Source organism: Sinocyclocheilus rhinocerous, unplaced genomic scaffold (genome assembly GCF_001515625.1).
Source record: "Sinocyclocheilus rhinocerous isolate Xijiao unplaced genomic scaffold, SAMN03320098_v1.1 scaffold7577, whole genome shotgun sequence".
In the NCBI taxonomy this organism is placed as follows: Eukaryota; Metazoa; Chordata; class Actinopteri; order Cypriniformes; family Cyprinidae; genus Sinocyclocheilus; species Sinocyclocheilus rhinocerous.
In genome coordinates, this window is record NW_015627604.1 from 6,754 (window position 1) to 21,218 (window position 14,465).

Below are 14,465 nucleotides of genomic sequence, written 5' to 3' on the forward strand. Positions count from 1 at the left end.
ACATGATTCAAATCTATAAATACTACAGTTGAACTATGGTCACTTTAGTAAAACCATGGTTCATTTTCATAAGGGACTGACACTGAAAGGCTGTTGCATGTGTGGCGAGTATCCCGGTTCCAGATCAGCGTCGCCCTGGAAACGCCGCTGCCACACTGATCACAGAAGCACAACACCTGTGCGTGATGAGTGGCGCACCTGGAGCTCGTTCCCGCTGGCCTTAAAAGCCAGGAGAAGAGACACCAGCGGGAAGGCACCCCGGAGCTCCAGGCGACATTAATGCTTGTTTCTCCTTACTCACAGACTCCGACGGCACCCCAGGAGAGGGATCTGCACCACGGCACTTCACCCCACGAGCACCACGCTGAGATGGGCACCGAGCACCATTCATCCGAGCACATGTGATCAGTGTGTGGGCAATAAATCACCTTCCGGGGCTCTTTCGATCAGTACCGAGTCTGTGTTCTCATTCACCCCGCGACAATACATATAAGTACCTAAAGTGTACATATTAGTACCTAAAAGGTACAAAAGTGTACCTTTTGAAAAGGTACCGCCCCAGTGACAGCTTTTGTACCTTTTTTTCTGAGAGTGTAATGATGTAAATAAAAGATAAATTGTGAAGTATAGATAGATTCATTGATTATAACAGAACTTTGTGAGATCGCGATCAGCTAAGACGAGTGACAGGTTGTTTTTAGGCCGCATTTTTCGCACGCTTTATGTATGCTATCTAAATTGTTATCCATTCAGTACCTATTTGTATAAAACTTTTTTTTTTCATGCTACACGCTGGAAAATCCTCTTGCAGAGGATAATTCCCTTCCTAAATGATAAAATTAGCTATATTTTTTAATGTATAAAACCCCACTTATGCTGTGTGAGAAAAATGTTGGGCATCATATTATAAGTATAAATATAAATTACTTTTATTTAGCTAATTATTGTCTTTTAAATGTCCACTGTGCTAAAGCCAAAGCAAATTTATTGCATATTAATTTTTTTTTCTACCCACTTGCATGAAAATAAAACATTAAATTCAGATTTATCTGTAAAACACTTTTCACAATGAATATAATTCCAAAGCGACTTGTTGAAATTATATATGGAACTGTAATGCGGTCAACAGACCTGGAACAACCTGGATGTCTACTATCTGTCAACGAATTTTATAGTGCACTGCATTAATATTACTTAATTAATATTAAACTGGGTAATAGTAATCCACTTTTTTCTTTAGGGCTACACCACTGGTTGGAACGCATCCAAGACAGTGGGTCTACAAAAAACAGCCTTTATTACTCTTAGCTAAGAGCACACTTTGGGACAAGGTCTTGAACAGGGACACTATATTGTTAAAAAAGGCACTGTTCTTTGGGAGAGATCCTGACTCTCTCCACTCTCACAGAAAATGCTTGTCACTGGGGCAATACCCCAAAGGTAACCTTTGTACCTTTTCAATGCCTAAAGCAGGGGTTATCAACTCTGGCCCTCGAGGTCCACTTTCCTGCAGAGTTTAGCTCCAACCTGAACAAGCTAATCAAGGTCTTCAGGATTACTAGAAATTTATTGGCAGGTGAGTTTTATCAAAGTTGGAGCTAAACTCTGCAGGAATATGGACCAGAGTTGAGAACACCTGGCCTAAAGGGTGCAAATTAGCACCTTACATGTACACATTTGGCAGACACTTTTATCCAAAGCAACTTACCTTGTATACAAGGTAGACATTTTATCAGCTCATGTATTACCACTGGCCATCCGTCAAGAGTGTTTCAATGCCTTCGGCAGAAGACCCTGGGATAGGCTCCAGCATCCCTGCAACCCTACATGGGACAAGCAGGTTGCAGAATAGACGGTTCCCCAGTGACAGCTTTTGTACCTTTTTTTCTGAGAGTGTAATGATGTAAATAAAAGATAAATTGTGAAGTATAGATAGATTCATTGATTATAACAGAACTTTGTGAGATCGCGATCAGCTAAGACGAGTGACAGGTTGTTTTTAGGCCGCATTTTTCGCACGCTTTATGTATGCTATCTAAATTGTTATCCATTCAGTACCTATTTGTATAAAACTTTTTTTTTTCATGCTACACGCTGGAAAATCCTCTTGCAGAGGATAATTCCCTTCCTAAATGATAAAATTAGCTATATTTTTTAATGTATAAAACCCCACTTATGCTGTGTGAGAAAAATGTTGGGCATCATATTATAAGTATAAATATAAATTACTTTTATTTAGCTAATTATTGTCTTTTAAATGTCCACTGTGCTAAAGCCAAAGCAAATTTATTGCATATTAATTTTTTTTTCTACCCACTTGCATGAAAATAAAACATTAAATTCAGATTTATCTGTAAAACACTTTTCACAATGAATATAATTCCAAAGCGACTTGTTGAAATTATATATGGAACTGTAATGCGGTCAACAGACCTGGAACAACCTGGATGTCTACTATCTGTCAACGAATTTTATAGTGCACTGCATTAATATTACTTAATTAATATTAAACTGGGTAATAGTAATCCACTTTTTTCTTTAGGGCTACACCACTGGTTGGAACGCATCCAAGACAGTGGGTCTACAAAAAACAGCCTTTATTACTCTTAGCTAAGAGCACACTTTGGGACAAGGTCTTGAACAGGGACACTATATTGTTAAAAAAGGCACTGTTCTTTGGGAGAGATCCTGACTCTCTCCACTCTCACAGAAAATGCTTGTCACTGGGGCAATACCCCAAAGGTAACCTTTGTACCTTTTCAATGCCTAAAGCAGGGGTTATCAACTCTGGCCCTCGAGGTCCACTTTCCTGCAGAGTTTAGCTCCAACCTGAACAAGCTAATCAAGGTCTTCAGGATTACTAGAAATTTATTGGCAGGTGAGTTTTATCAAAGTTGGAGCTAAACTCTGCAGGAATATGGACCAGAGTTGAGAACACCTGGCCTAAAGGGTGCAAATTAGCACCTTACATGTACACATTTGGCAGACACTTTTATCCAAAGCAACTTACCTTGTATACAAGGTAGACATTTTATCAGCTCATGTATTACCACTGGCCATCCGTCAAGAGTGTTTCAATGCCTTCGGCAGAAGACCCTGGGATAGGCTCCAGCATCCCTGCAACCCTACATGGGACAAGCAGGTTGCAGAATAGACGGTTGTATTCCCTGGAAATCAAACCCATGACTTAGGTGATGCTAGCATCATGTTCTACTGTTTGAGATAAAGAAACTACAAATATGCATCATTTAGGAGTAGAAAAGGTTCAAAGGTGTTCCTGTGATTGTACTACCCCAGTGACAAGCTGGTGTACCTCTAAAGGTTCGATTTTCCCACATTTTTCTGACAGTGTGTGGTTGTAAAAAATCCCATGGTGTTTCTTGTTAAGAGTAGATGTGTGACTTTTGGTGTCCTGGTCAAATTGACCTTTGGTTTCAGTAGCAGTATCCACACAAATGCTATAAAATTGTAAGGAAGTAATTTTACCACTCCTTTGCTTTCCTCTGTTTCTTTTGTGTTCAATCACTTGTGTTCTTTCTCTCTGTGTAACATGTTAGTGGCCCTTTGACAGATGGCTGGCATTGAATTTGTTTGCTATGACGGGCATGTCTAGTCAAACAGGAAACAAGTTGAGATAACGATCACATTATGCTGTCTCCAGTATGCACTTTGGTAAAATATCATTTTGGTAATTCATCTGGAAGTCTATCAATGTATACCTGTACTAATGCACAATAAATAGTTTAGTCTCTATTGATGTTGCTGCAGGTGACATTGAAGTCGAGAGTTACTCAGACGACTGTTGTTCTCTAAGAAGAACAACTGTCCAACCACTTTCTCACCAACACCACCAACTCTGGAATGAACAATGTTACTGACACAGCCGTGAGACATAGCCCTCGATCAATCACAGGAGCTCTGATCCTCTGCCTTTTCCTACCTATTGGTGTCTCTGGAAACCTCTTGATCATTTGGAGCATCCTGGCCCGTACCCGCCACTGTTCCATCACAACCCTCCTGATCCTAAACCTAGCCTTTGCAGATGAATTCTTGATGTTTTTGATGCCTTATTTCATTGTTTATTTGTTAAGACGCAACTGGATTTTTACCCTGCCACTTTGTAAGATTCTGATGTACCTCTGCAGTGCCAACATGTACGCTTCAATATTTTTGATAACGCTAATGAGTCTGCACAGGATGGTGGCTGTAGTTTGGTGGAAACATGCTGGTGTGCTGACAGACCGGAGGGTGATCATTCGGGTGTTGATAGGGCTGTGGATTTTTGCTTTGGGAATATCAGTACCTAACTCTGTTTTCTGGACCACTTTCTGGAGTGAGCAAGAGCCAAAGTTTTTAATGTGTGCTTGTAAACATCCACTGCCCCAAGATGTGAGTTATGTTTGCCGGATAAACATTTACAAACTAATACTATTTAGTAACAATTAAAAAGAATAGTAACTCAATGTATGCATATAGCAATGTGGGGCAGTATATGTGAAAGTAGCAATACTAACTTAACTATGTTTAAACCACAGTAGCTCAGATGTTCACTGTTGCTTTTCCAATAACTAGCTATTTTTAGTAGTGATGTAGTGTGTCAAAATGCTATATTACTGTTTTAAGTTTAAAAAAATTACAACTGAATTGCACATGTAGCCGCACAGCTAAGCTTTCTGATGCAATGGTCCAATTTTAGCTTCTGTGTTTTAGAGCGGAATTGTCATAGAAGGGAAAACACTACAGTAAACTCCACTACAATGTCTTTTCCTAGTCTAAAGACAAAAATCAATGTTAATGACACAATGTTAATGTCTGCTCTAGCTATAAACACACATAAGGCCTAGTAGAAAGTGGAAACTAGCTAGCTAGCAAGAAACCTGGTAGAAGCAGAGGCATCATGGTTTATCTATCTATAATGCATTCCACTTCAGTGAACTCAGAAGTGTGAAAAGGGTCTGTGATCAAACACAATATACTAGAATGTCTCACTCTTTCAATTATAACTAGCTAATAGTCCATTAGTAATCGGACTGATAGCTCAGTCAGACTGAAAGAGGCTTCATGCAAACACCTCAATCTATCCATTTGAGCTCAATTTTAATTACATTTCCATTGGATTGAAAAGTTTGGTGTAATCCTGAAATAATACCACCAACAGGAAAAAAATGCTCAGTGGTCGATACTGAATATTTACTAAATATTAGATAAAAGCTCATGGGAGATTTATACGTCAGCTTTCTTTTTAGATATCAAAGCAAAAATGATTATTATACTCACAGTAGCTCCGGTTATATTATCGCACTCTCGTATCGTACAGTTTTGAACGTGCTGACTAAGCACTGCACATGTGCTGAATTTTAATGTAATGCACATGATTATGTGAATCAGGTTGCGTGGTTTAGAGTTTATAAAAAACAGAACTTTCAGAATTTGAAATCGGATTGGCGAAAATTAGTGCATGTAAAAATACCTACTGAGAAGTCTTAATCAATCATCAATAATCTGAAAAATATCTCAAAATTAAACTACCTATGAGATGAAATTATGTTTATTAATTATTCGCATGCTGTCATATATGACCTTACTCTGTTTTAGATGATACTGCAGCACTGTTTGGAAGTTCTGCTGGGTTTCTTGATGCCGTATGGACTGAGCAGTTACGTGTGTATCCTGTGCAGAATTCGCAAGACACGGTTTCGTAGGCATATCCGAAGTGAGAAACTCATCCTGGTGATTGTCATCACCTTTGGCTTGACCTGGCTTCCTTTCCACACCATGAATATGGTGGAGGTGTGTGTGCACAGCTTGACTGAAACACATCAGTCTTTGGGGGGTAAATTAAGCAACTACCGGTAATTTACATTCAGAGGCTTCAGCTCCATTATCACCTTATTCAGCAGCTGCATAAACCCTGTTCTCTACACCTTTGCTGGAAAGTCATACATTAAACGTGAAGGCCTGGCCTTCATGGCACGGCTGTTCGAGGATTCAACACTGCAAAAAAATGGCTTATCTTACTTAGTATTTTTGTCTTGTTTCTAGTCAAAATATCTCAAATATTTCATTCTTAAATCAAGATACTTTTACTAGATAAGCCAAATGACTTAAGATATTTAGTCTTGTTTCCAGGGGGGGGAAAAAAACTAAATTAAGCGCATTTTTGCTTAAAACAAGTAAAATTATCTGCCAGTGGGGTAAGTAAAATACTCTTGTTTTAAGAATATTTTACTTACCCCACTGGCAGATAATTTTCGAGTCCATGCGAAAGAACCGGCAGAATCAGAAAAATCAGGATCAAGAGAAGAAAGAAGAGGTTGATCATCTAAAAGACAGAGTCTGATTTCACCACAAGCTATTATGCTGATTTGAACATTTGAGAAATGGGAAGGAACATGTTGGGCTTGTTTTTGGGTCTTGGCATTTTTCTTTATACATTTGTATATATTAGACTGAATGATGCTGTTACTGGGAAACAAAAGGGCAAGTTCACGTAAGTGAACTTACAGAACCACTTTCTTTAAGATAAATTTCATTTTGTTTGATAATTTGTTATATAATGCAAATACATTTTTAAGTTGGTCTCAAGACTTAGGTTCGGTTTTTATCCAGTAGATGGCGCCACACAACAGAGAGACAAAGGCCTATACAAACAACTCAGAAAGAGGCTAGTAGAGCAGTAGAAATGTTTGTCATTATGACAAAATTCACTATTTTTAATTGTTGTTCTAGCTTTGAGCAAAACCTTACTATATTTTGTTGTTTATGCTTTGAACGATTTGCTATTCTGAAAACAATTGCCTTCTTTGTTAAATGTATCTTGTTTTAGGGATGTTAAACACTTTTGCAAACATGCTTGTGGTGCAAACTGTATGTTTGACATACAAGTGTGCTAAGAGCACATCTGCGACTTTCCCTGAGGATTTTGTATATAGAGGTAAATGTGATTTTGCCAAGTAGGACATGTTTTCTAGATCAACAACTTTGTTGGTCCTGGAACAACATCCCTATCAATCAGACTTCAAGGTTGGGTTTAGAGTTAGGCATGAGTTAAGGACTTGAACTCTATTTTGATCAACTTATTTTCCTCTGGTTTTAGGGCTAGGTTATGGTTTAAGTTGGTATGGTGTGGTATTCAGGTTAAGACTCTTCTTTGACTGAAATGTTTGTTTGTTTTTGCCTGTGAAACTTCCTGTAAGATTTTAGAATGGAAGTTCACGATTTGTTAATATAATAAATGAAGACACCTGAAGAGACTTCACATTTTATTCTACAATAAAAATTTATGTGATGTTTGTGCACATTTTTATATGTTTTGTTTAGTGCACATTGTGCACAAACATTATTTAAATGACGTGCTATCAGGAATTAACAAATCACATTTGATTAATAATGTGTGGTTCTAATTTAAACATGAAACAATACATAAGGAATACAAAATACCTTTAATATTGCCAAACACTACATGACCAAAGAACTAATTCTTTCACTAATTCAAAGAACACAGAATTAAGTCAGGAACATACTGACAGGCTTGTTTGTCCTTTAGGTACAGCAAAAAAAATGTTTCTTATCTTTCAGTCTCATTCTGTTATAAAATAAGAACAATGCAATTCATTCAGCAAGAATGTAATGGCACCAAACGAAAGAACCAAAGAAAGATGTAACAATTCAGCTAGTAGACAATAATCACAAATGTTACAGAAAGTGAAAAGTGACTTTTGGACCTGTTTGTCATTTATATGACTGTTGCTTGTTCTTCCGTTATGACAGAAGAAAATGAGGCAGCTTGAATTATTTTTCTTAAAAGAAACATAATAAAACAGGCAATTATAAGTAATACAAAGGCAATGATAGTAGCATATCTTGTCCTATGAAGGACAGGGAATGGATTCTCCACACTGTCTGCTCCTGTATCTTCTCCTTGGCTTTCTTGTTCAATGGATTTGTTTCCTTTTTCTGCTGTTGATTCTGCAACAAAACAGTAAAGAAAAAACTAAATCACTGCAGTGTGATAAAAACAACAGATCAGTCATTCATTTATATGCAGCAGCATTCAGACTGGAACATCACTAGCTGGTCAAATACTCATTGTATTCAGAATTTATAAAACATTTTAATTAAAATTAGCATACATTAATTCAACCAACCAGTTTACACACCATTGATGAGCAACAGAACAGTAGGAAGATCAGATGAGCATGTGATGTAACAGATGTATTTTCCTGCGTCTGTGTGTTGAAGATTGTTGAGTTTGATGGAGAAGTTTCCTCTCTTATATTCCTTTGGGAACGTTTCAACTCTGTTCTTGTACCGTGGGTCCTGTCCCAATTCTGAATCTTTACCCTTGATTATACTATATACAATATCATCATTATTGCGTCTCCAATGCACATCACTGTCTTGAAGTTTATGATCATCTTTGGAAGAACATGGAAGGACAACAGAACTGCCAATAACACCCTCTACTGTGACCTGCAGAGACACTGAAATCATACTTTTATTGTAAAGTCAGTCATTTATACATGCACAATTAATTTAACTCTCAAATGTAGTTTTGTTTAGTTGCTCACCTGTGTTTATCCACAATAAAATTACACAGACGATGCAGCAACTGCAGAAACAAAGGATACAAAAACAGTAGATTATACTAGTAGTGCCAACATGAGTTTGATTCCCATGTAACACAAATGAGGTAAGATGTTCTCCCACCTTCTCAGTATGTTTATTAATAAAGGGAAATACTCTTAAAAATGTTGTTACATGATCACACATTTAGTCATTGGAAAACACTTGTGTCTGTGAATTTATTTTATGTGGATATTAATGTTTATACAGTATGCTTGAGATTTTGTGTTTATTTGTCAATGGAAGGTTTGAGGTTTGCAGGTGGTAATCACAGGAAAGGAGTCAAGACTGAGGAAATAATGAGGTGAACAATGAGGACGGTAGACAACCAGTGTGTTTGTGTGTGAGCTTGAAACAATCCTTGATGAAGAGATGATTGACAATGAGTGATCAGCACAGAGAGTATGGTGTGACATGCTGGTGAGGGAGAACAGAGGGAAACCGTGACAGTAGCCGAGGACCCAGGATGGCACAGTTGGTCTGAAGGGCAGAACTCAGGCGGAGCCTGGTGCTTGGAAGACCGTAGTCGAGTCGGAGTGATTGAGGACAATAGTGGAGTCGAAGGGAAGGCGGAACCTGGTGGGGCCGAAGGGGTAGAGGGCTGAGAAGCAGCCAGAGGCCTGGAAGCCCGTGGTGGATCCAGGGTGATGCCCAAGGCATCAAGGCAGAGCTGGAGGAATGATAGAGCCGATGAACTCGATGAAACCAGCGGGGTGAAGGAGCTTTGAATGGCCAAAACAAGGAAACTTGGGATGGCCCCCATGGCTGAGATGATGAAAACTTGGAACAGCCTCTATGGCCAAGTTAACTTGGGATGGCCTCTGTGGCCAAGACAAGGAAGCTTAGGGATTGGACGGAACCAATGGAGATGAAAAGGCTTGAAGGTTGGATGAAATCAACAGGAGAGGAAGGACTCCAAGAAGAACCAGGACATCAAGCCAGCAGGACTTGACCGGCAGAGGAGAAAGAGGTTAGAGGGCGGAGACAAGTGTGGGAACTGGCTCTGTGGCATGCAGGTCAATAAGCCACTCTAGCTCAACTGGGTGGCAGGCTCAGGCTCTGGGACAGACATTGTGGCAGGCTCCTCTACATCTTTGGCATGGGCTCTGGGTCTGTGGCAGGTATGGGCTCTGGAATGTGAGGAAGGTCAGTGCTGGACGATGGCAGTTTCAGAATTGGAGCAGGTGTGGTGATGAGTACTGAAGGTGACAGTGGTTCTGGGAAGAGTGGCAGTAAGCTCCTCCACCGCACCCAAGGTGTATGATGATCCACATACCCATAGGGTGTTATCAATTAATTCCACCAGTGGCCGATGACCCTTATTCATAAGCAGCATCTGGTAGAGGATGTAATCTAAGTATTTGAGAGCTTCATCATTCAATCATGACTTGTGATACAGTTCCAAAAACTCCTCCACATACTCCTCCAGTGAGCAGACATTTTGTAGCAGACAGTCCTTGTGAGTTGAACATGAAAACCCCAACTGAATTCACTGGTGAGGGCCGCTATTCTGTCACAGACTTATGGCAGGACAGAAGGTGAGGGAAAAGAGAGGGAACCTGTGACATTGTTCTGACTTCTAAATGAGATACAAATCTGAACAACTAGTGAACCTAGCTGTTGCTCAACAGCTTTTTCCCCCAGGCTGTGAGAGCCCTGAACTCAAATCACCCCGCCCTCCTCTGAAACCCCACACAAACCCCCTACCTCCTGAAACATGGACCATCTCACCTCCTCCACCCCCCAACCTTACCACATCACTTTATTTTACACTTTTAAACTTTATTTTACACAAAGGTGCTACACAAAGGTGAGTGGGCCTGTACAGACCACCTGTAGTAACACACTCTCCTCTATGCGCACTACACACTTTTCACACAAACTGCTGTGTGTACATAATCCCACAAAAGACTCAGTAATATGTTTACATGCTCATGCACTACAAATCATCTTGCACTGTTCCCCAGCAAGCTGAATTAGATATACATCTTAATTTATCATAACCGATAGACCAACTGAGTTGAATCATTCAATCAGAATACATAGTTTATTGCTATTATAACAAATCTGCCAAATAATATATTATTATTTTGTTGTTGTTTTTGTATTTGTATTTTTTTCGTTTATGTATAGGTAAACATTTATATATAGTATATTTATAATCAAAATCTGTCAGTAGGTTAGTTTTGTATAGTTATGTACTGTTTTACTTCATTGTTGCATGTCTGTATTTATGTAGCACCGTGGTCCTGTAAAGGCACGACACTTCGTTCCACTGTATGTCCCCACATGTAGCGGAATGACAATAAAGCTCAACTTGAATACATCATTTTACAACTAAATTAACACATATATCCAATAATTACCGTTAATAATATATTAAATGTTGTATCACTTACATTTACATTTAGTCATTTAGCAGACACTTTTATCCAAAGCGACTTAAAAATGAGGAGAACAATAGAAGCAATCAGAGCAACAAGAGAGCAACAATATTCAAGTGCTGCTACAAGTCTCAGACAAGCCTCAAAACTGTTAAGGATGAATTAATGATAAATTAATAATGTATTAATGATGCTTAAATGATTTCTGTCTTATATCTAGTGTAAATAAAGCATTTGACCATCAGATGCAGATACAAACAACGTACTCAGGCCTTCAATTATACCGGAGAACACATGTTCTTTAAGAAATCATGAAATATACCTGATAATCATGGTGCCCATTCTGCCCAATAATATTAATATGTGTATATTAATATTAATATGTATATATATATTGCATATAAATATGACTGAAATAAATATTAAATACTAATTCAAACAACAGAGTATCATCAGAGCTTTCCCGTCAGCAAGCCATGCTGTCCTCTGACTACTTCCGACGCAACCACGTGAATGATCAGACATGCGCAGATATTTGCTAATCGTACTCAAATTTACTTCAGTATATTCAAGACTCCTGAGACAGAAGTTCACTTTCTTCTACTCTTCTACTCAATCTTCACTATTAGTAGTACTAAATAATAATAATAATGATAATAATAATAATATTCTCTGCCATCAGATCTCCAAAGATCTCTTTTCATGACTTAAGTAAAAAAAAAAAATCATTTTAAATTTGAAGTGTGTGTGTGTGTGTGTGACCCTGGACCACAAAACCAGTCTTAAGTGTCAATTTTTCTAAATTGATTTATACATCATCCGAAAGCTAAATAAGCTTTCCATTGATGTATGGTCTGTTAGGATAGGACGATATTTGACCGAGATACAACTATTTGATTATCTGGAATCTGAGGGTGCAAAAAAAAAAACTAAATAAAGTTGTCCAAATAAAGTCCTTAGCAGTGCATATTACTAATCAAAACTGAAGTTTTGATATATTTACAGTAGGAAATTTATAAAATATCATCATGGAAAATGATCTTTACTTAATATCCTAATGATTTTTGGCATAAAAGTTGAGAAAATTATTATTACATTTTTCTCTTCTGACCAGTCAATCTCTGGGTCCATTAAGTTATACATATAGGCATCCTTACGTGTGATGTGATGTGACCCTGGCTTTTTGACTTTAGTGAAATGAACAAGAATAAAAGTAATAATGAGTAAATTTAATCAGTAACTTACATGAGTTAGAGAATGAAGCTTCCTTTCATTGACTCCTCTGAGAAAATGTTCTGGTGTCAGGTTTCTCAAGTGAATAATTTCTGTAAATTATGGGGTTTTTTTATGTTCCTGAATCATTGTGCCTTTGATACACTGCTTTATCTTAACTTTATAGTTTAATGTTATTGTATAATCTGGACCAGATCACAAAGCTTCCAGTTATATCCTCATATTTGAGCTGCTTTGCTTGATATTAACAACACTGACCGATGCAGTTGAACAAATAGAATACTGAATAGAATATAACTATAGATACCTGCATTATGCATTTAATTATTAATTTATTTTCATACCTGAGCTGTGCCTCATAGTTCCTTCGTGACAAACTGCATTGTGAAGACACTGTAATATTCTGGCAAAACTGGTTAGTTGTCAGTTGGGAGGGTGAGTGGGCAGATCATGTGTTTAGTGACAAACAAATGATAACATTTGACTGTTGTCTTTTGTTGTTGGTTTGAGTCTCATTTATAACCTGCAAAGGAATTGAAAGAGACAGAACTGAAAACAGCAGGCACATATTGTGTGGCTTTTTCATTAATTTTCCTTTCAAATGTTGTTATAACTATGAAAAGTTCCCTTTTTTTTACACTGAAAAGTCACCTGCATTGAGTTAACCAGTGTATAAACATGGTAACAATTTAAACGTTTTTTTTTTTTTAAGCCATTTTGGGTTATGAGGACAAAGGAAGTGTTCTCATAAACCAAATGACAAACAACAAAACATACAAAATTGTGTTTTTGGAAATTCAAAAATGTCAGAAGCTGTGAGGGTTATGTTTAGTTGAAGGTATAGGTTTAGGGAATAAAAAAATCAGTTTATACAGTAGTTCTGTTGACCTTAATGTCTCCTTTCTCATAGTCATCTGGGAAAGTTTCTGTTCTGTTGTTGTATCATGAGACTTCATTCTGTAGTAAATGACTTGGGAATTTTATCACACACAATCTTGCTGTCATTGCGTCTCCAGCTCACATCAGAGAAGTCTTGAAGTTTAAGATCATGTTCAGTGGAGGAACCACTGAAACACCAATAACAACATTATTTAATATAAAACATTAATGCTTGGTGTGAGAAAACCATAAATACCTTGACTGAAAAATCAGAACATTTGTGTAGTTTGTATTACTGCATTGTTGTGTTTTTGTATTATATAGGCTAGACAAAATACTAGTGACATTATGTTCTCATAGTGATCAGACTGGTTCTCAAATACATACTGTAGATGCGTCTCATTTAGTTTTGCAGAGGTGTGTCACATGATGTCAGTGTTTTGATGTTTTACATTCAAGGCCTGGAGTTACCATGGAGACACACGGCACCAGGATGCTGGAGATATAAACACTGTCACAAAAAGAGTCCAGTCCCATTTCTGTACAGATTTCTGGTGCTGAAATACAGCAGGGAATCCCAGGAGCAATCAAGGTGTCATTGGGCCCACAGAGAGCCTCAGTGCATGTAAAGAGCCCATTACCATGTCTTTTCACCCACAAAGTAAGCATTGTTAACCTGACTGTGACAAGTTATGTGCAAAATTCCTGCAATACTCAGCACAGAAGGAAGAATTTGTCTCGGGTGAGTGCACTGTGAGCAATAACTCTCATGTTGTGGAGGACATATGAAGAGTGGGCCTAATGGGATTTGTTTGGTGAGTCATTTATGACAAAACATTTACTTTTAGTGAAAATCGTATCATTTATAATTATTATAATAATATAATAATATGATATTATTATTATATTTTTGTTAAAAAAAACACATAGACTCTGTACAGGAAACATAAATGATTAGTTCACATTGCGAGTCTCAAGTCACTTCGATTGACTGTGTAAGTTGATGTTAGACCATTTGCTTCATTAATCACATTTGTTTACATCTGTGCTAGTAATACATGAGGGCTGCCAACCTTTGAGTTCAGCTTGGAGTAAAAAAAAAAAAAAACTTGGCGCTACACAGTGCTGCCTCCTCTTTCTTGTCATGGGTGTGTGGTGTGAGAACTGTGTGAGTTGCATGAGTCTCACGCTGAGTACATGAGAGTTGGCAGCCTTGTAATGTTTTGTTAACCCTTTTATTGTCTGCCACAATGAAGAACTCATGGTTACGTGTTTTCACTTCTATCTCTGTTTTGGGACTAATTGCATAAGGCCCTGGGTGAGCCTTAAGGAATTTTGGAGACA

General features: G+C 37.9%; 1 long non-coding RNA gene and 1 pseudogene across 1 annotated transcript; one reads left to right on the plus strand and one right to left on the minus strand.

The window, feature by feature from the left end:
• Window positions 1-3,861: 3,861 nt before the first annotated feature.
• LOC107731888 (leukotriene B4 receptor 1-like) lies at window positions 3,862-6,494 on the plus strand (annotated as a pseudogene).
• Window positions 6,495-7,793: 1,299 nt separating this feature from the next.
• On the minus strand, window positions 7,794-10,160 carry LOC107731880 (uncharacterized). Its single transcript, XR_001638815.1, has 3 exons — window positions 8,571-10,160; window positions 8,160-8,483; window positions 7,794-7,968 (listed from the first exon to the last, which is right to left on the minus strand). It is a non-coding gene; the product is annotated as an uncharacterized LOC107731880 (long non-coding RNA).
• Window positions 10,161-14,465: the final 4,305 nt, after the last annotated feature.